We start from the raw sequence: 20,855 nt of genomic DNA, 5'->3' as shown, positions 1-20,855 counted from the left end.
CACTAAAACAACCATCCTCATAAGGACCTGTTTCATTTTTTAATGAGGTTGACACAGTAAAAGAACCATCCTCATAAGGACTTATTTCATTTTTTAACGAGGTTGACAAAGCAAAGAACCATCCTCATAATGACCTAGTTCATTTTCTAACAAGGTTGACACAATAAAAGAACCATCCTCATATGGAATTGTTTCATTTTTTAATGAGGTTCACATAGTAAGATAGCTATCATCATTAAAAGATGAAACATGTATGTATGAGGATAGTTCTTTTATCATGCCAACCTCGTTAAAAAATGAAATGGATCCCCATGAGGATGATTCTTTTACTATTTCAACCTCGTTAAAAAATGAAATAAGTCCCTATTAGGATAGTTCTATTATCACTCCGGTTGTCCTTAAGCTCTGGAAAAGGATACGGCCGAGGTAACCACAGACCAACTTTGGACTACAGGTTCTAGCCAACCTGCAGTCAGAGAGGGCTCTCTCTTTATGATTTAGCTTTTTTGAAAAGGATTTTAGGCTAGGTTTGAGTTCAAAGGTTTTAACTTGTAATTTGGTGGGAAGGATGGTGCTTTCAAATAGAGAGGCAAAACATTATCTGGTCAATTTCAAACCATTGGGCATGGAGTCAAAGAGTAGGACCGCTGGTGCGTTTTCTTGGTCACAAGACAAACATGGAGCAAGGTAGCTGCATATGAAACAATCTTTCAAGCTAAAAGGATGGAGTGAAAGCTAAGGCATGAGAGGCAATTAAGAATCTCTCAAACATGTTTAGCAGAAGGAAGATGAATGAGCTCTGCCTAGGAGCAATTAAGAATTCCTAGTTAACAGTCATTCACATGTGAAAAGGTTAAACATGAGCCATAAAGGAATTCATATTCATGCCTAAGTCAAGAGGAAAACATTAAGAGACCACAGAAATTGAGCATAGAGTGCAAGCATGCAAGTTCTAGACCAATCTTTCTTTCTGTGATTTGAGCATATATGAGATGAAAATAACAGAGATGAGGAACACTTATTGATTCATACAGCAGCGCAAGAATTCCACATTCACATCTTCAACCATTAAACACAGCGCAGACAGTTGTTCTCCAAAACCTTTGAGCAGTCTTTGATTATAGAAAAATTATCAGACATACAGTGCGAGTCTCTCTTGAGATACATTAGCCGACCAACCCTTTTAACAATGTTGAGGGTGGTATTTATAGAAAAACAAGATACAAAAATATATGAAGGATGAGTCATCAATTCATAACTTCTTTACCAACTTTTAAAGAGCAGTTGATGAGAAAGTAAATGCTGAAGTAAAGATAGATGTAACAGCTGTTTTTTCCTGTCAGTGAATGTTTGACTTCTGAGTTGTTTTGAGTCGGCTGGGCTGCGTTTTTAGAAATTCGCGCTCAACATTTTGCCACCTCAGTGTTACTGCTTTGTACCTACTCCCACCTGTCCTGCACATTCCTTCTTTACTTTGTTCAGCGCATTCTGCGCCTTAACCTGTGCTCGCTGATGACCTGCAGCTGTTTATGATTTTGACAAAAACAAAAAGCGGGGGGGGGGGGGGGGTAAAGCTGACGCTACCTGGGCAAGACGGCTAGCATTGCCTGCCACCAGTTCTCAGAAGGCCACTGATGTCTTTGTATTTTGACAAGTGTTTCATCGGCCTCGGTGTACTTGAAATAACTAGGCGACATCTCAAACAGATGATTGACCTCATGCTCCAGGTAAAATAAGCTTTCCATTTTTTCGTAGAGCGTCTGTCTTGTAGGTGGCCCTGTCTCTATTGTGGAATTTGATGCAGCAGTAAGCTGATTATTGACAAAATTATTGAGCCTGGTAGAATACTGGTCACATGTCAATAGTTTTCCAGCACTGGTCAGCAGGCTGGGCAATCCCCTGGTTTGTAATGCTGCAAGCCTTACGTCAAAATTGTCTACATCTCTTTGTATATCCCGACATCTTGCCTCCAGAGTTTGCACCAGGCTTCTCAATGTGAGCACACTTTTTGCTGTCAGTATGGCATCTGTTCTGTTCATGATATGGAGTGCTGCCAGCTCTTCCCTAGTCTGATGATTTAGAAAATTGATCATTCTGTTGGCCTGGTCAGGCATATTTCCTAACGCTGCCTTGGCTCTCCGGCTTTCAGTCTTAGCACGACCAAGCAGTTCCACTTGTTCATATATTGCCTGAATTGACCTCCATTGGCCAGTGATTGACTGATTTATTTTGGCCCACAGGATCTTCTTTATTTCAGCCAAAGTCTTATCCAATGACAACTCTTTCTCCAAGGTTTTGATTATGTCCTTTAGGGCCTTGATTTCTCTTGATTGCTCACCCACTGTCATTTTAGACTTGTCATATTTTGTTTCTAGCTCGGCCAATTTTTCTCTGGCTTGTTTAATCTCTATTGCCTGAAGCTCTACTTCTTTGATAGCCCTTTTTAATTCGTCCATGCTCATGCTAGATTCAGGAATTGTTGTTGTTGCATCTGTAGTTGCTGTGGTTGTTGGAATAATTGGAGGGGTGGTCGTTGCTTGTGCTGGAGGAACAACAACACTAGTTGGAAGTGTTTGAGGCAGTTGTGAGGTCGACTCTCCCTGTTTTTCTTGCAGTGCCTTCTCCAATTCCCCTTCCAAATCAAGCACTCTTTGGTTTAATTTCATGATCAAATTCAGTTGATCCTCAGCTTCTTTTTCTTTCTGCAGTTCCCCTGTTTGAGGATGCTAAGTAGGAAGCAACCTCAATCTCTTCTTTAATGCAACAATGTCGTCGTCTTTCTTTTTCATAAGGGTCCTCACACCCTTAGGATCTTTAGGATCATGCCCTAAGTCCACAATGATCTCCTCCACTGTTTTAATTCTATTATCTTTGGCCGTGGAGGACAATCTTTCAAAATCTAGCTGAGTATTAGTATTCTTCAATGACTATTTCAACTCATGAGCCAATGTGGCCTTCTCTGCAAGGGTGGCATAAAGCATTTCGGTTGTCTACTTGTGTAGCTCTATTTGGTCCATGGGGTGAATATCTTTGGACAGGACCTCTAGCCTCGTCTTAACAAAATTTGCAGCTGACTGTGGCTGCTGCACCTTGGGCTTGAAGTGGGTCAAAAGCATCTTTTCTTGCTTTATATCAAATGCTGCCATCAGTCTTTCTTGTTTGGCAGGTGTTGCCTTCAAGAATTGTTCATAAAATTGTACTCTCAGTTGCTCATTTTGAGCTTTGATTTCTTTGAAGCTGGCCTTGGTGCTGGCCGGTTTCTTGCCTTTCTGTGTGGAGGAAGATACATCCAATCCGTGTTGTATATCTTGCTCTTGCTGTCTCTGTTGCTCTTGCTGAAAAGAGCTTGTTGGTGTATGCAAGCTTGCTTCCCTTCTTGGGCTCTCTATAACCTCTTCATTGACCTCCTCCTCAATTGGAGAGTCCCCTCTTTGCCTTTTTGACTCAGGCTGCTGTGTAGACCCACTGGTAGGTGTGGAGTCTTCCCGGTCTCTTTTCCTGCCTCTCTCTTCATGGGAAGGAGTCTGCAAAATTGGTATTTGGGCTGCCTCTGTTTGTTGTGGAAGGGCTTGCCCTTGAGTTTGTTCTGTTGAAGTGACCGGCTGCTCAGTAACTATCTCTTGCTCTGTCTCCATCGGCTCCTTTCCCTTGGCTGTTCCTGCTGCTGATGTAGAAGCTCCTTGGGCAGCTTGTGAAGCTGCAGCTGTAGATGGGCCCTCTTCCACTTGGTATGGCAGCCTGAAATATACCTGGTCATCAGAATCCAAGTCAAGAGTCTTTTCAAGGTCTCTAGCAGTTTGTTCCAAAATTTCCTCTTGAGTTAATTCTTCAACTAAAGTTCCTTGTGCCCAAGCATCTTGATTAGCATATGGTTCGACTTGAGGGTTTTTGCAGTGGTCATATGGTGTCAATCTATACTTGACCCTTCTGGCATTAATAAAACCAAGCGGGTCATAAGGGACCCACCAAAAACTCCTTTTTAACTTTAATTGATCTTTGAGTATTAGGTCAGCATCTTGCCAACCATCCTTCTTATTCATGATGAAGGGGCCTAGGCGGTCTCTGAATTTCATTTGTGCCCTTTTCTTAGTGCTTTGGAAGTGAGTCAAATATGAATTTATAAGCTGCCTGTAGTATTCTAATGCAAACAGCCTCATTGGCACATATCTCGGAATCCAGTAAGGACACAACTCACAGCCATCAATTCTTATAACAGTATGGTTTTGATATAGGTACCAATCACCTAATTTGAAATTCTTAGACAGCTGTAAGATCTTTTGCATTTCATAGGTTATTCTGGGAGGAGGAACCTTCATTAAGAGGCAGGACACAGGATATACAAACAGGTCAATGAACTCACAGTATGAATAAGGGGAGTCTTGAACTTGGTGGAAAACTGATGACCAGAAGACAACATACCTCCTTTCTCCCTTTGAATCCAGTTTCTTGATAGGGCATTAGAAGATGTCAGATTGATAAAACATGAAGAGATGATAGATATAGGAGGAATATTTGAAAATTCCCTGCCTATCTAGTCTTGTGAGTTGGTCATGGATTTTTTCTGATATGAACCTGGCATAATTGTACTTGATAGCAGGAGGCTGTCCTTGGCTGAAAGAAGACAATATAACCAGCACTGTCTCGTCTATGAGTTCAGTTGATGTGAATCCCAACACACAGGATATCATATCTACCAATAACTTGCCCACCTCATTGAAATGGTCATAAGGAAATGGAGGTGGTTCCTTTGGTTGGCAATCTGCCCTCATAAATGTCTCAGCAATCATTTCAATCTTGGTACCAAGGAACCAAGAGGCTTCTTGCAAAAAATTATTTATGGAGAAGGGAAATAGTGTCTCAGTCTTTTTGAAGTTCAACATCTGGTTGATGGAGTCGGGAGTGGTGTAGAAAAGTATGCTTCCAGATGAAGACTTGACAGCCCTATGACTTGGTTCATAATTTGTAGCACAGAGATGAATAATCTCAGGAAAAATATTCACAGAAGGGAGGAAATAATGGGGCAGATTGGACTCCCATATGCAATACTTGTCAGTTTTGTCTATGAAACAGTTTCTCAGCTGGCAGTAGGTGCGTAGATGATTCCTTTTGGCAACAAAGTCTTGAATGAGGTAATCTGTATCGGCCAAGGGCATGGACTCCAGTTCTTTACTTGGCGGGTTGATGGGAGTAACATTTAGAGCAGATGGAGCGACCATTATGCAACTTTGAGTGCTTGAGCTGAAAGGAGGGCTAATGAAACGATTGGCTATCAAACTTGCTTGCAATAACTAGCAAGAGTAGGCAAACTGAACTTCAAATGTGATAGTAGTTGAACAGCTTGAGAGCTTATGCTGTAAGAGACCAACTTGGAGGAGTTTTGGGTCAACTTCCCTTTTCTTGGTGAATTCTCTGGAGCTAAAGACTGTGAGGAACAATGCAGGGGAGCAGAGGGCAATTGCAGTTTCAGTGGACGGACTTGAACAACGGAACGAGGTAAAATTGGGCAATGCTGAGCTACTGAGAAATTTTACTGGGGGCCGAGCTTTAAACAAAATTCGCCCGCAAAAGTGTAAATGGGCATAAGGTTTCTGAGATTTTTCTGAAGTAAAGGGTTTCCAGTAGGTCTAATGGGGTCTCAGACGCAGCAGAACTACGAATTGGGGAACTTTACAGGTTTACAGTGAGTGCAGTGGATAAAATGAATGAGCAGGAGCGAAAAAGAGGAAGATATGACAAATACCTGGTTCGAACGGCGCCGAAGGTGGACGGACTGGCGCGCAGGAAGGCTATGAACTCGAAATGCAGGCCGCAGTAGCTTGTTTGGTTGATTTCCAGCTTTGGGAGTGAGAAAATGAATAAAACAGGGGACGAGAGCGTTCAAATAAACCGATAAAAAGAAAAAACGAAATATAACGGTCGTCCGCGCTCTTTTAAGCAAAAAATTGACATTTGGCTCTTTTGGCGCTTTTTCGGGATGACGTCAGCAGATGACGTCATCATGTACGGATTGGTGACGAGGTAGACGACGTGTCATGGTGACTGGGCAGGGGGTGATGCAAGCGGGTGACGTGGGGCTTACATCACAGGGGAGGGCAGTAAGCGGTTTTGGGCGCACCGCCTTAGCGCCTGGGCGGTTTTGGGGGGAGGGGCTCCGCCACACCCCAGAGCTTGACACGTGGCGGGAGTACGACGGCAAAACCGCCGAACTCCCGGACGCTAAAGCTCGGGCAGTTGGCGCGCGAAAAGGCCCGCCCACCGTAGATTTGGGACGGGCCAGATCTAACGACTGGCGGGGCGGACAAAGAAACGGAGGGTTAGGGCGGGGGAATATACAGAGAATATCCTGTTTTTAATAATGCGCGGGGGTGGGTCAAAACTATGGTTTGTGTGTTGTGCGCCATCGGGATTTTTAAAACTTCGGAGGGATGGGTTTTGCGGGTAAAGTTTATATGCAGGCGGGGGGTTAATTTAATGTTTAATAAAATTTCAAACATTTAAACCCTTGGGGATAATGACTGCGGGGGAGAAGAGATGTGAGGGTTTTGACGAGCGGGGAAATAGGTAAAGGTTATTAGCCCAACGAGAGGTTGGGTCAATTCCTAGGTTAGGAGACAGAAAGGCTAATAGGAGCCCCAAATGGACTGCTATTTTCGGACCAAAACATAGGGCTATAATGCCAGGGGAGGGCTATTTAATATTTTTGGGGATTTTTATATAGTTTTTAGTAATGAATGGGGATGGGGAACGATTTAGGGAGCTACATAGTAAAATTAGGAGTCAATATGGATTATGAGGTGAAAGAAGAGTAGAACGATAAGTTTCAACAACAAAACTTAGATGCAAGGGAAAATGAAAGTGAAAAAATGATTTTAGACAAGAAATGTGGCTTCTTTTCATTTAAGAAAGCCAACTTTACCTTGATGCTTCACAAAAATGGAGCAGAATCAGGACTTTTTGGGCAGATCGCAAGGTCCTTAAGGGGATGTTAGTTAGGAACTTTGAGGGGGAGGAGAAGGGAAGTTAGACATGCTTCCAAAATTCTACTATTAAAACACTGCTTTGCTAGCTCTGCCACTGATGAGATAAGCTGTCTTTGTCAAAGCCAAAACTGAAGACAATCTTGTTTCTGCAACCCCAAGCTACCTACCCCTTTTACAACACCTAGCATTTTTTGTTACTTTCGGGAAGGGTGCACTTAGACTTGCAAACCCTGATTGTTTTTCTTTTAAACTGCCTTTCCTATCTAAAAACTACCCTTATTTTTGCCAGGGGATCAGGTTAAACTGTTGAGCTCCCAAGATTCTTTATTTATCTACACATCTGCCAAGCTTAAGTTGTTTGGCCAGATATATTCTCTAAATTCTAAAGCAAACAAATTTAAACCTAGGGAAACCAAGCTTAGGCTGTTTGGCTTTCCCTTTAACTGAGAAACCTTTCAAAAATGGAACTTTTGCAGCCTGAAAAAGATGAACATTTTTGGTACTTCCACTGTCAATCATGAAATATGAAACCTGTTGCAACAGGAGGCTAACAGTGGCTCCACTTGGGGATGGCGTTTCCTTGTGAAAGGCCAAGAACAACAGGTCAGACTACCGTAGTGTTCAACTGCTTCTGTATTCTAAAAAACTTTCCTCTGCTAGGTACTTTATTTTATATACAATAACAGGGTTGAAGAGCTTAGGGCCTTCACTTCGGGCATCAACTGCTTCAAGCTGCTATACAAACAGAAAATTGAAATCCTACCTACCTACCCTAATCAACACTTGTTTGCTGGTTAGGTAAAATGAAACAACCAGTGCAACCATTTAAGCACTTGTAGAAGAAAACAAATTGTCTGAGTGATAGTTGGTGAGAATAGAAACAATGTCTGGTCAAGTGCTCCTATAATCAAAATTGTGACATATGAAGGTATTTGCTGAATGCCTTGGTCTTCATAGAGCAAATATGTTAAATATTTTGAGTTGAAGAGATCCTCCATGTAATCAGCTACAGGATCTATAAAATCATTATGTGGGAGAGTTTCTTCTAGGCCTTCTTTGTCTGATGGAAGAGTTGCATCCTTAGTAACAACCTCTGCAGCCAGTAATTCTTTCTTTCTCTTGACAGCGTGATCAACTTTACTCCGTAAGTCAAAAGGCAATACAATTTCCCTATGACTAGGAGAAGGAAGATTTTGAAAAAAGATTTTAGGATCTTGAAAATCATATGACTGGATTTGGCAATGCAAAAGTTGAATGTCCTTTTCATGTTCTTCCACAATTAAATCAAGAAGACATATATTAATTTGAGGCTGTGGTACTGCTTTGATCTTAATCAACAACAGTCTGACAAAATTTTCCTCAAGCTCATAGTCTGATAACAACTTTCTGAATTGATTTGCAGCTTGTTGGACTTCATCTTCCACACACCCGGTCATCCTGACTGACTTGAAATGGGATTAATTAGCTAGGGAAATGCTCAACAGTTTGAAAATTTCTCTTACAGGTTTGTTCCTCCAGTGGAGTCTTGATTATGCAGATGATGTGGAGTCGCCAGGTGAATGATCAGCTTTGGAGTGCCTGATCTCTGTCCACCATCAAAGATCGGAACTAGACTTGTAGAAATGATTGTGCAGGCCTGGTTCTTCCCTAGTGGAGATTTCTTACCTTCTTCGTGAATTTATCTGAGGAAGTTCCCCATCGGAGTCGCCATTATTTTATCACTCAGGTTGTCCTTAAGCTCCGGAAAAGGATACGGCTGAGGTAACCACAGACCAACTTTGGACTACAGGTTCTAGCCAACCTGCAGTCAGAGAGGGCTCTCTCTTTATGATTTAACTTTGTTGAAAAGGATTTTAGGCTAGGTTTGAGTTCAAAGGTTTTAACTTGTAATTTGGTGGGAAGGATGGTGCTTTCAAATAGAGAGGCAAAACATTATCTGGTCAATTTCAAACCATTGGGCATGGAGTCAAAGAGTAGGACCGCTGGTGCGTTTTCTTGGTCACAAGACAAACATGGAGCAAGGTAGCTGCATATGAAACAATCTTTCAAGCTAAAAGGATGGAGTGGAAGCTAAGGCATGAGAGGAAATTAAGAATCTCTCAAACATGTTTAGCAGAAGGAAGATGAATGAGCTCTGCCTAGGAGCAATTAAGAATTCCTAGTTAACAGTCATTCACATGTGAAAAGGTTAAACATGAGCCATAAAGGAATTCATATTCATGCCTAAGTCAAGAGGAAAACATTAAGAGACCACAGAAATTGAGCATAGAGTGCAAGCATGCAAGTTCTAGACCAATCTTTCTTTCTGTGATTTGAGCATATATGAGATGAAAATAACAGAGATGAGGAACACTTATTGATTCATACAACAGCGAAAGAATTCCACATTCACATCTTCAACCATTAAACACAGCGCAGATAGTTGTTCTCCAAAACTTTTGAGCAGTCTTTGATTATAGAAAAAGTATCAGACATACAATGCAAGTCTCTCTTGAGATACATTAGCCGACCAACCCTTTTAACAATGTTGAGGGTGGTATTTATAAAAAAACAAGATACAAAAATATCTGAAGGATGAGTCATCAATTCATAACTTCTTTACCAACTTTTAAAGAGCGGTTGATGAGAAAGTAAATGCTGAAGTAAAGACAGATGTAACAGCTGTTTTTTCCTGTCAGTGAGTGTTTGACTTCTGAGTTGTTTTGAGTCGGCTGGGCTGCGTTTTTAGAAATCCGCGCTCATCAGTTTGCCACCTCAGTGTTACTGCTTTGTACCTGCTCCCACCTGTCCTGCGCGTTCCTTCTTTACTTTGTTCAGCGCATTCTGCGCCTTAACCTGTGCTCGCTGATGACCTGCAGCTGTCTGTGATTTTGACAAAAACAAAAAAGGGGGGGTAAAGCTGACGCTACCTGGGCAAGACGGCCAGCATTGCCTGCCACCAGTTCTCAGAAGGCCACTGATGTCTTTGTATTTTGACAAGTGTTTCATCGGCCTCGGTGTACTTGTAATAACTAGGCGGCATCTCAAACAGATGATTGACCTCATGCTCCAGGTAAAATAAGCTTTCCATTTTGTCGTAGAGCATCTGTCCTGTAGGTGGCCCTGTCTCTATTGTGGAATTTGATGCAACAGTAAGCTGATTACTGACAAAATTATTGAGCCTGGTAGAATACTGGTCACATGTCAATAGTTTTCCAGCACTGGTCAGCAGGTTGGGCAATCCCCTGGTTTGTAATGCTGCAATCCTTACGTCAAAATTGTCTACATCTCTTTGTATATCCCGACATCTTGCCTCCAGAGTTTGCACCAGGATTCTCAATGTGAGCACACTTTTTGCTGTCAGTATGGCATCTGTTCTGTTCACGATATGGAGTGCTGTCAGCTCTTCCCTAGTCTGATGATTCAGAAAATTGATCATTCTGTTAGCCTGGTCAGGCATATTTCCTAACGCTGCCTTGGCTCTCTGGCTTTCAGTATTAGCACGACCAAGCAGTTCCACTTGTTCATATATTGCCTGAATTGACCTCCATTGGCCAGTGATTGACTGATTTATTTTGGCCCACAGGATCTTCTTTATTTCAGCCAAAGTCTTATCCAATGAGAGCTCTTTCTCCAAGGTTTTGATTCTGTCCTTCAGGGCCTTGATTTCTCTTGATTGCTCACCCACTGTCATTTTAGACTTGTCATATTTTGTTTCTAGCTCAGCCAATTTTTCTCTGGCTTGTTTAATCTCTGTTGCCTGAAGCTCTACTTCTTTGATAGCCCTTTTTAATTCGTCCATGCTCATGCTAGACTCAGGAATTGCTGTTGTTGCCACTGTAGCATCTGTAGTTGCTGTGGTTGTTGGAATAATTGGAGGGGTGGCCGTTGCTTGTGCTGGAGGAACAGCAACACCAGTTGGAAGTGTTTGAGGCGGTTGGGAGGTCGACTCTCCCTGTTTTTCTTGCAGTGCCTTCTCCAATTCCCCTTCCAAATCAATCACTCTTTGGTTTAATTTCATGATCAAATTCAGTTGATCCTCAGCTTCTTTTTCTTTCTGCAGTTCCCCTGTTTGAGGAAGCTCAGTAGGAAGCAACCTCAATCTCTTCTTTAATGCAGCAATGTCATCGTCTTTCTTTTTCATAAGGGTCCTCACACCCTTAGGATCTTTAGGATCATGCCCTAAGTCCACAATGATCTCCTCCACTGTTTTAATTCTATTATCTTTGGCCGTGGAGGACAATCTTTCAAAATCCAGCTGAGTATTAGTATTCTTCAATGACTCTTTCAACTCATGAGCCAATGTGGCCTTCTCTGCAAGGGTGGCATAAAGCATTTCGGCTGTCTACTTATGTAGCTCTATTTGGTCCATGTGGTGAATATCTTTGGACAGGACCTCTAGCCTCGTCTTAACAAAATCTGCAGCTGACTGTGGCTGCTGCACCTTGGGCTTGAAGTGGGTCAAAAACATATTTTCTTGCTTTATATCAAATGCTTCCATCAGTCTTTCTTGTTTGGCAGGTGTTGCCTTCAAGAATTGTTCATACAATTGTACTCTCAGTTGCTCATTTTGAGCTTTGATTTCTTTGAAGCTGGCCTTGGTGCTGGCCGGTTTCTTGCCTTTCTGTGTGGAGGAAGATACCACCAATCTGCGTTGTATATCTTGCTCTTGCTGTCTCTGTTGCTCTTGCTGAAAAGAGCTTGTTGGTGTATGCAGGCTTGCTTCCCTTCTTGGGCTCTCTATAACCTCTTCACTGACCTCCTCCTCAATTGGGGAGTCCCCTCTTTGCCGTTTTGACTCAGGCTGCTGTGTAGACCCACTGGCAGGTGTGGAGTCTTCCCGGTCTCTGTTATAGACATTTTTGTGCCTTACAGCTCTAAGCATGAAATGTCCATAAACCAAGGGCTCCTAAGTCCCTAAAAGTGTTGTTCCAACTCCTAAAGGAACAAGGTCAACAAATTATAGCTTCTCCCAGAAGTTCTCCACCAGAAACTGCTCAGAATAAGTCAAATCAGGATCATTTCAGCTGCTCCACTAGCCAAGTGCGTTACATAGCACCTAAGTCCACTAGCTAGGTGCGTTGCAATGCACCTAAATGCACTACCAGGGTGCGTTGAGTGGGAAATGACAAATGGCAGTGTCATTCCGCGAGGTGGAGAGACAATGGAAGCTTCCAGAATCTTCCCCAATGACACTTGCCTCACTGAATTCGACCAAGGATGAGTAAGAGGCTTTCAGTCTCCAAGTGGAAGCAAGAACTGACAGAGAGAAGCCACTAATCAAATCATGAGCTGATTCATCCTCCTTGCATACATCTATATATGGATCCCTCATCCCAGAGATCCAGAGGCTGGAATTTTGCACATTGTAAGGAATTGTTGTTGGTTTTGAGATACATATCAGAGAATTGGGTGATCTATGCTTTGTTGGGGGTGAAGAAGGGACTTCTTTGCTGGGAGGTTGATGCTGGGTCAGGAATCATCGGTTGTAACTCCTCCTGGATCTTCTTGTATATCAATAAAACTATTTGAGTTTCTTATCCATGCTTGTGTTTCATTGATGCTTGTTACATTTGTATGGTTAACTTAAATCTGATCCTAAGTTATTTATGAATATAAACCCATGTCTTTGTATAGTTTCCTTCTTCTGTGATCTTACAGGTGCTTGGTGAAGCTGGGCAAGTAAGGGAGTAGATAGCCGGAAGCTGTCAAAGAGGAGAGAGATTGGATCGAAGGAATAGCGCAAGACAAAAGTTGGTTCATCCTATTCCTCTTTGTTTATGGTTCATAAAGAAGATACAAGAGTAGTTTTCTCTGTTTGTTTCTAAGGTAGCTGTCACACCTTAGTGGGATAGAGTAGTTCTAAATAGACACTTTTCCCGATAACAAAATGGCAACTCCGCTGGGGATCGTGTCTAATTAGTTTGTTTGTGTTTCTCTTGTTGCTTTTTTCATAAACTTATAAGTAGCAATCGAACTGCATTTGCCATTAACAAATGCAAAGTAGACATCTGCTACTTCAATCCATTCACTGGATCTGTTTATGATTTGAACAGCTGATTCATAGACTAGCTGATTGCCCTTGTGATAGCTCTTAGACCCCCTTTAGATCTACCTCTGATTGTGCATTACTGATTGCTTTTACTCGGCCAAAAACCAAAGATTAAACTGCAAACCGTGACCCAGAACCCGGATAGAATTCTCGTTTCTGCCCCAGCGCAGGCACTGTGAAGAGGTTCTGCATTTCAACGCACTTCCCGAGAGGGCTACCTGCGCTGCAATGCAGTTTCTCTGTGTAACAGGTGCGCTGATCAGCCTAGCCCTGTGCAGCTGAGGTTCTTTGCTTCATTTTTTCCAGTTTTGTCTTTGATTTTGCAGCCTATGATCAATATATGACTGTTTCAGACCCCTTTTCCTTACTGATATTCCGCCTCAGTTGTACAAAAGAACTGTAGACGTTTTTATGTGTTTGTTCAGTCGTTTATAGTTTTCCATTGCAAAAGTATAATAGTCGTACTGTCGTCCTTTGATTTAGATCTGTCGCAAGTGTCGATTTTGATCATAGGATAAAGTTTATTTGTTGTTGATGGTCGATTATGCTTTTACTTTTGCCTTTGGTTTGAATTTGTGACTTTCTAGTGTCGAAACGAGTATTTATTTCAAAATCATAAAGTGTCGTAATCTCTACCTTTTGATTTCGAAAAGAAGCTTGTTTGTGTTTGTCGCTTGAAAGAAAATTCAGATTTGTACAACAACTTTCTTTTTAGGCATCAATATTAAGAAAGTGAAAAACAAATACATGCATGTGCATTTGCATATTGACAGTCTGTTTGGCTTGATTTAGGAAAGTGCATTTACAGTGTGCTCTTTTCTCTTCGCGAAAATATTGTGTCTTTCTTTTCCCCTAGTAGCTAGTATTTTCATTGCTGAAAAGAGATAAAAGTTTGTTTATCATCTTTAGATCGCATTTTAGGAATTACATCTACATCTCGTGGTGAACCCAAAAGGCAAACTTCATAAGAAAGATAAACTTAAAATAAATTCAATGAACCTAACAACGCTTTGGAACTTAACGCACAACATTTAGAGGTCTAGGCTAGAGACGTATTCCGGCGTCGTAAAGCCTGGTAACTGTTGTCCTCATTGATGGTTGGGTGATTCCTCCACTTTGAGACGATAAGTGCCAGTACGGACTTGTGCTCCCACGTACCGTCGAGTATATATTGGGAGACCCCTATAGGCTTAAAACCTTTATCCATAGGAAGCCGTGTCGGCCGCCCTACTGATCGCAATGCACCGAACACAGCATTCGGGAAGATTGACTGGCGTACCGTAAAAAGTATTTTACAGTTTTGCGATTGGTTTGGTACTCCCTCTACCTAAACCTCCAGAGAAGTCCCTTTCGTTCCTTTTCAGACTCTTTAACGGAAAAGGTCCATCTGAGCACTTGTCACTTCAGGCTCATTAAAAATCGAAGGAGACTAGAGTCATCTTTTGGTTTTTCTCGACTCTTAAAAACTGAAAAAACAAGTTGTGTCAAAGCGTGTTAAAATTTATTTTAAACGGAATATTCATACCCCTTTTCCTACGTTGATCTTGGGTTGAGAAAATGGAGCCTACCAACCAAGGAATTCCCCTTGGTGGAAATCCTAGTCCCTTCTCCTCTTCGGGAGATGTTGGTGCGCCCCATATGGCCACATTGTCGCTTCCAGAACTGACAATTGGCTTGCCAGTATGGCTCTTCTCAACCTCTGTCGTTCAAAACACCACTATTCCTGAACAATCGAATCAGCAATTAGATGAGTCCAGAGTTGCCCACCAGCCTTCTACTTCCTCTAATTCTTCCTCTCCTCCTTCCTCTTCGCTTGATAGAGCTGGTAAAGCTAAAAGCCAAGTTCCTAAGGAGAAGAAGGAAAAGAAGAAGAAAGAGAAAAAGAAGGAGGAGCCAAAGGCGAATGGGGGAAAACGAGTGTCGTTTAACGAAAATCCACACACTGCACCGACCAGGCCTAAATCGCCATGTGTCATTTGCAAAGGAGACCACTTTCACAGAGATTGTCCTTGCATCCCGTGGATACTAAGGGACTGGTCTCCTCGTTTGCACAACCCGGTGTCGTCAACCTCTGGTGATCATGTTGAAAGCACACCGTCAACTAGTGAAAGTGAAGCCCCAGGACAAAAAGGGAAAGCTAGATTTCCTTGTAAATGGTGCGAAGGCAATCACGCCATCCACCATTGTCCCTTCTTAGACGAAGCTAAAAGAGTTTTGGATGATCGTCCGGTTTCACCGTTACGACTTCCTCCTGGATATAAAAATCTCTTGCCGAGTCCGTCACTAGTTGAGAATCCAGCTGGCCCGCTCAGGTGGTCGGCTGAAGCGCCTATCATTGAAGATAAACCATCTGGATCCATACCAGACGAAAGTCAAAAGGTCGAGGCGGCAGTTGACCCGGTCTTGCCTTCAGAGGTTTTGTCTTCAAATGATACAGTCACTGAAGAGAACAAGGATGACACCGTCCAAATTCTCTTCATAAACACAAACTCCGACGAACATGGGGGCAGTTTACCCGTTCCTTTACCGTAGGAAGGAAGTTCGTCAGAGCCATACCCGGTCGTCTACTCGGTCCCGCCTCCAAGCAACCTAGTTGTCTCCTTCGACTGGAATCAACTAGGCAGACCCCGTTTACCAGCAAGTGTACCATTCTGAATTATCATTCAAATATATAGAATGGTCATGGCTGGTACCATCATAGATGATGGGGCTTCTGTGAGTATCCTTTCCTCTACTGCTTGGAAAGCGCTTGGTTCGCCATCGCTTTTGCCTGAGATGAGAAATCTGACATGCTTTGATAAAGGAACCAGTCGACCTTTAGGGATCCTTCCCAATGTGCCCATAACATTGAGAAGGAAGGCAGTTCGCATGAACGTAATGGTAGTTCAAGGACCCTTGGATTATAACCTACTCCTTGGACGAGACTATATTTATTGCATGGGAGCGATTGTCTCCTCACTCTTTAGAGTAATGTGTTTTCCACACAAAGGAAGAGTGGTCAAGCTCGTGGCCCAACTTTCATTTCCCAGATCACGCATAGAAAATAGTCATATACCGTCCCTAAATGGTCTTTTCACGCAAGAAATGTCTCAATCCCCAGTCCGTCCTCCCGATGAGCGCGAGTAATTCGGAGGGATATGACTGAAACCCAGGGGGCATGCATCCTGGTCTGCTTCGGCAGGAAAACTTCGGGTATAGAGTAGGTTTCTGCGGGAGAATATGACTAGTCTGTACCCCGTCTGTGATTGGAAGAGGGGTTATTCTAGAATAAGATTCTTTTGTCAAAGTTATGTGAGTTGGCGAGCGCCGCCACTCACCTTTGTTTATCTCGGTAGAAATTGCCGAAGAAATGTTTTGTTTGCGCCGTGAATAGAACAATCTTTGGGTAACCTATAAGAGGTAGTACCCTTCCTGATAAAACGAATGTTTTGTCAGCTCGAATAGAGGGTGACCTTGAAACTCTGTTTTATACCTGGGGGCATGCAAACCTTTTGGAGTGCAAGCAAAGAGTGATCATTTATCTGTTTTTTGGATTGGTCGTTTCCTAACTTGCATAAAGAAAGGATGTGGGGCAAAACTCTAAAAATTGTCATTTTTATATGAGACATTCTTATCATATGACTGGGTTAATCAAGCAGTGTTACCGCAAGGTTCAAGCTCGTTAAAAAATAAACCAGCACCGAGCAAATGTTTCCACCCGCGTTTAAGCTCGTTAAAAAATGAACTATCCCCTGGTAAATAACTACCATGAATGTAGCATTTCAGCCATTAAAGCCTTGGTCGTGTTTGCACCGTCACCTCAACTTTTCGTTGGCCGATCATTCACCTCCATTTGATTGTTTACCCATTTTGAGGAACAGCTGCGAAGAGTGATTTCACTAACCATCCTTGTGACACTCCCGTGATTGGAAAATTCCAAACCTTACCTGGAATCAGCTGCTACTCATTTCATCACTCGTTCCTCAAAAGACGAGTCTTCTTTAAGATCTTTTCTGACTCGTAAAATATGAAAAGATTGCCGAGTTCTGGCCTTCCAGCTCGTTAAAGTGACGGGAAGTGCTATCCCTCCTCTAGATTTTAATCTTTTTGGAACTGAGGGATTATTGCATAAAAAGATCGAGCGCTTGTTTTGTTTGGCTCGTTAAAGTGATCGAAAATTCATCCGTTCTGTATTGTTTTATACTTTTTCGGGCTTAAGGGATTAGATGACGAAAAAGGAATTTTGGAGTTACCTTTACGTACCTTTTCAAACTCTCTAAAAATGAAAAGGACTGAGTTATCTTTGTCGTTAGACTCGTTAAAAAGATTAATAGCGACAAACTTGTCTTTAGACGAGAACGAGTTTCACTATTGCTAGGCTCATTAAAACATAGCGATGGGTTTGCCCGAAGGGCAAATTATAGAACACGCATATGTTATCCTCCTCAAGCTTGAAAAAAATAAAGAGGTATTGGTCAGCAATGACTGGGGAAAAATTGGGAAGAAAACTCAAAGAATCTTTATTGGTAGCAAGTCGCTCTTGGACATGACACTTCCACTTCGTGCCCGAGTCGGGATGGGTTGTTTCATTCACCAGTCACATCACCATGGTCTTGCCATACCATCCAAATTTTGGGCTAATGCTACCAATCCATCACATAAGTGTTGCCGACATGTTCAAGAGAAGTCATCCAGAAAGGCTACCTGTGTCCCGCCCACTACCATACATTATACTCCATTCTTTCATGACCGCCACCCTGAACCATATATCATTAGATCGTTTTCACCTCCATCAAAATCATTTGCTCCGTTCCGTGTCATTGATGTGGGATTCATTAAGGCCCTCCTATGACGGATCACTTCTTGTCGACATCAGCTCATTATCCAAGAAGTTGATCTAGGAACACCCCATTCAGTACTTTGAAGCTTGCATGCCTCAATGGCAAGTTTCTCACTTTCGGCGACAGGTTTACATCAATGACCTTCAACCGAAATATTTTGCGTGGTGTTCGACGCCAAGTCCTTTATTCACACCACGTGAATTGTACTGCAGTACCTTGAGGGTCATTATCATTATCGATGATTCCTCTCGCGCTTGTTAACAGTTTACATCATTGACTGGTAATCAAGCGATGTCTTTCCATGTTCGACTTCAATACATTTCTCACATGGATCGACTTGTACTTCGAGTGAAGATCGGACGAGATTGAAGACCCCAGATCTAGTTTCATCCATTCGGGCTGCGATATATATTCAGGAAAATAAAGACATTGAAATGTACAGCATTACAACACAGATAATCATCCTACCAAAAGGATGATGGCTCTATCAGAATCATCAGTCTATCATCAGACGATTGTCTGTCCTATGTACATGAAAATGAATTTATAAAGCTGAGCATGGGAATGCCTGCCTCAGCTAGATCATGAAAACAGTATGAAGATAATGTATTGTATTGTATCTTATTACAGGTCTCCTCCCAGCATTGAAAGAACTTCGGATCCTCCTAATAAAGCATTTCACCCGATAAACGGCCTCATACTTTAGGGGGCAACTGTTATAGACATTTTTGTGCCTTACAGCTCTAAGCATGAAATGTCCATAAACCAAGGGCTCCTAAGTCCCTAAAAGTGTTGTTCCAACCCCTAAAGGAACAAGGTCAACAAATTACAGCTTCTCCCAGAAGTTCTCCACCAGAAACTGCTCAGAATAAGTCAAATCAGGATCATTTCAGCTGCTCCACTAGCCAAGTGCGTTGCATAGCACCTAAGTCCACTAGCTAGGTGCGTTACAACGCACCTAAATGCACTACCAGGGTGCGTTGAGTGGGAAATGACAAATGGCAGTGTCATTCCGTGAGGTGGAGAGACAATGGAAGCTTCTAGAATCTTCCCCACTGACACTTGCCTCACTGAATTCGACCAAGGATGAGTAAGAGGCTTTCAGTCTCCAAGTGGAAGCAAGAACTGACAGAGAGAAGCCACTAATCAAATCGTGAGCTGACTCATCCTCCTTGCATACATCTATATATGGATCCCTCATCCCAGAGATCCAGAGGCTGGAATTTTGCACATTGTAAGGAATTACTGTTGGTTTTGAGATACATATCAGAGAATTGGGTGATCTATGCTTTGTTGGGGGTGAAGAAGGGACTTCTTTGCTGGGAGGTTGATGCCGGGTCAGGAATCATCGGTTGTAACTCCTCCTGGATCTTCTTGTATATCAATAAAACTATTTGAGTTTCTTCTCCATGCTTGTGTTTCATTGATGCTTGTTACATTTGTATGGTTAACTTAAATCTGATCCTAAGTTATTTATGAATATAAACCCATGTCTTTGTATAGTTTCCTTCTTCTGTGATCTTACAGGTACTTGGTGAAGCTGGGCAAGTAAGGGAGTAGATAGCTGGAAGCTGTCAAAGAGGAGAGAGATTGGATCGAAGGACTAGCGCAAGACACAGGTTGGTTCATCCTATTCCTCTTTGTTTATGGTTCATAAAGAAGATACAAGAGTAGTTTTCTCTGTTTGTTTCTAAGGTAGCTGTCACACCTTAGTGGGATAGAGTAGTTCTAAATAGACACTTTTCCCGATAACAGTCTCTTTTCCTGCCTCTCTCTTCATGGGCAGGAGTCTGCAAAATTGGTATTTGGGCTGCCTCTGTTTGTTGTGGAAGGGCTTGCCCTTGAGTTTGTTTTGTTGAAGTGACCGGCTGCTAAGTAACTATCTCTTGCTCTGTCTCCATTGGCTCCTTTCCCTTGGCTGTCCCTACTGCTGATGTAGAAGCTCCTTGGGCAGCTTGTGAAGCTGCAGCTGTAGATGGGCCCTCTTCCACTTGGTATGGCAGCCTGACATATACCTGGTCATCAGAATCCAAGTCAAGAGTCTTTTCAAGGTCTCTAGCAGTTTGTTCCAAAATTTCCTCGAGTTAATTCTTCAACTAAAGTTCCTTGTGCCCAAGCATCTTGATTAGCATATGGTTCGACTTGAGGGTTTTTGCAGTGCTCATATGGTGTCAATCTATACTTGACCCTTCTGGCATTGATAAAACCAAGCGGGTCATAAGGGACCCACCAAAAACTCCTTTTTAACTTTAATTGATCTTTGAGTATTAGGTCAGCATCTTGCCAACCATCCTTCTTATTCATGATGAAGGGGCCTAGGCGGTCTCTGAATTTCAGTTGTGCCCTTTTCTTAGTGCTGTGGAAGTGAGTCAAATATGAATTTATAAGCTGCCTGTAGTATTCTAATGCAAACAGCCTCATTGGCACATATCTCGGAAGCCTGTAAGGACACAGCTCACAGCCATAAATTCTGATAATAGTATGGTTTTGATATAGGTACCAATCACCTAATTTGAAATTCTTAGACAGCTGTAAGATCTTTTGCATTTCATAGGTTATTCTGGGAGGAGGAACCTTCATTAAGAGGCAGGACACAGGATATACAAACTGGTCAATGAACTCAGAGTATGAATAAGGGGAGTCTTGAACTTGGTGGAAAACTGATGACCAGAAGACAACAGACCTCCTTTCTCCCTTTGAATCCAGTTTCTTGATAGGGCATTGGAAGATGTCAGATTGATAAAACATGAAGAGATGATAGACATAGGAGGAATATTTGAAAATTCCCTGCCTATCTAGTCTTGTGAGTTGGTCATGGATTTTGTCTGATATGAACCTGGCATAATTGTACTTGATAGAAGGAGGCTGTCCTTGGCTGAAAGAAGACAATATAACCAGCATTGTCTCATCTACGAGTTCAGTTGATGTGAATCCCAACACATAGGATATCATATCTACCAATAACTTGCCCACCTCATTGAAATGGTCATAAGGAAATGGAGGTGGTTCCTTTGGTTGGCAATC

This window comes from Pinus tabuliformis, chromosome Q (genome assembly GCF_031772625.1).
Source record: "Pinus tabuliformis cultivar Carrire ecotype Pingquan chromosome Q, CPIR1, whole genome shotgun sequence".
In the NCBI taxonomy this organism is placed as follows: Eukaryota; Viridiplantae; Streptophyta; class Pinopsida; order Pinales; family Pinaceae; genus Pinus; species Pinus tabuliformis.
This window is presented reverse-complemented; position numbering follows the sequence as displayed.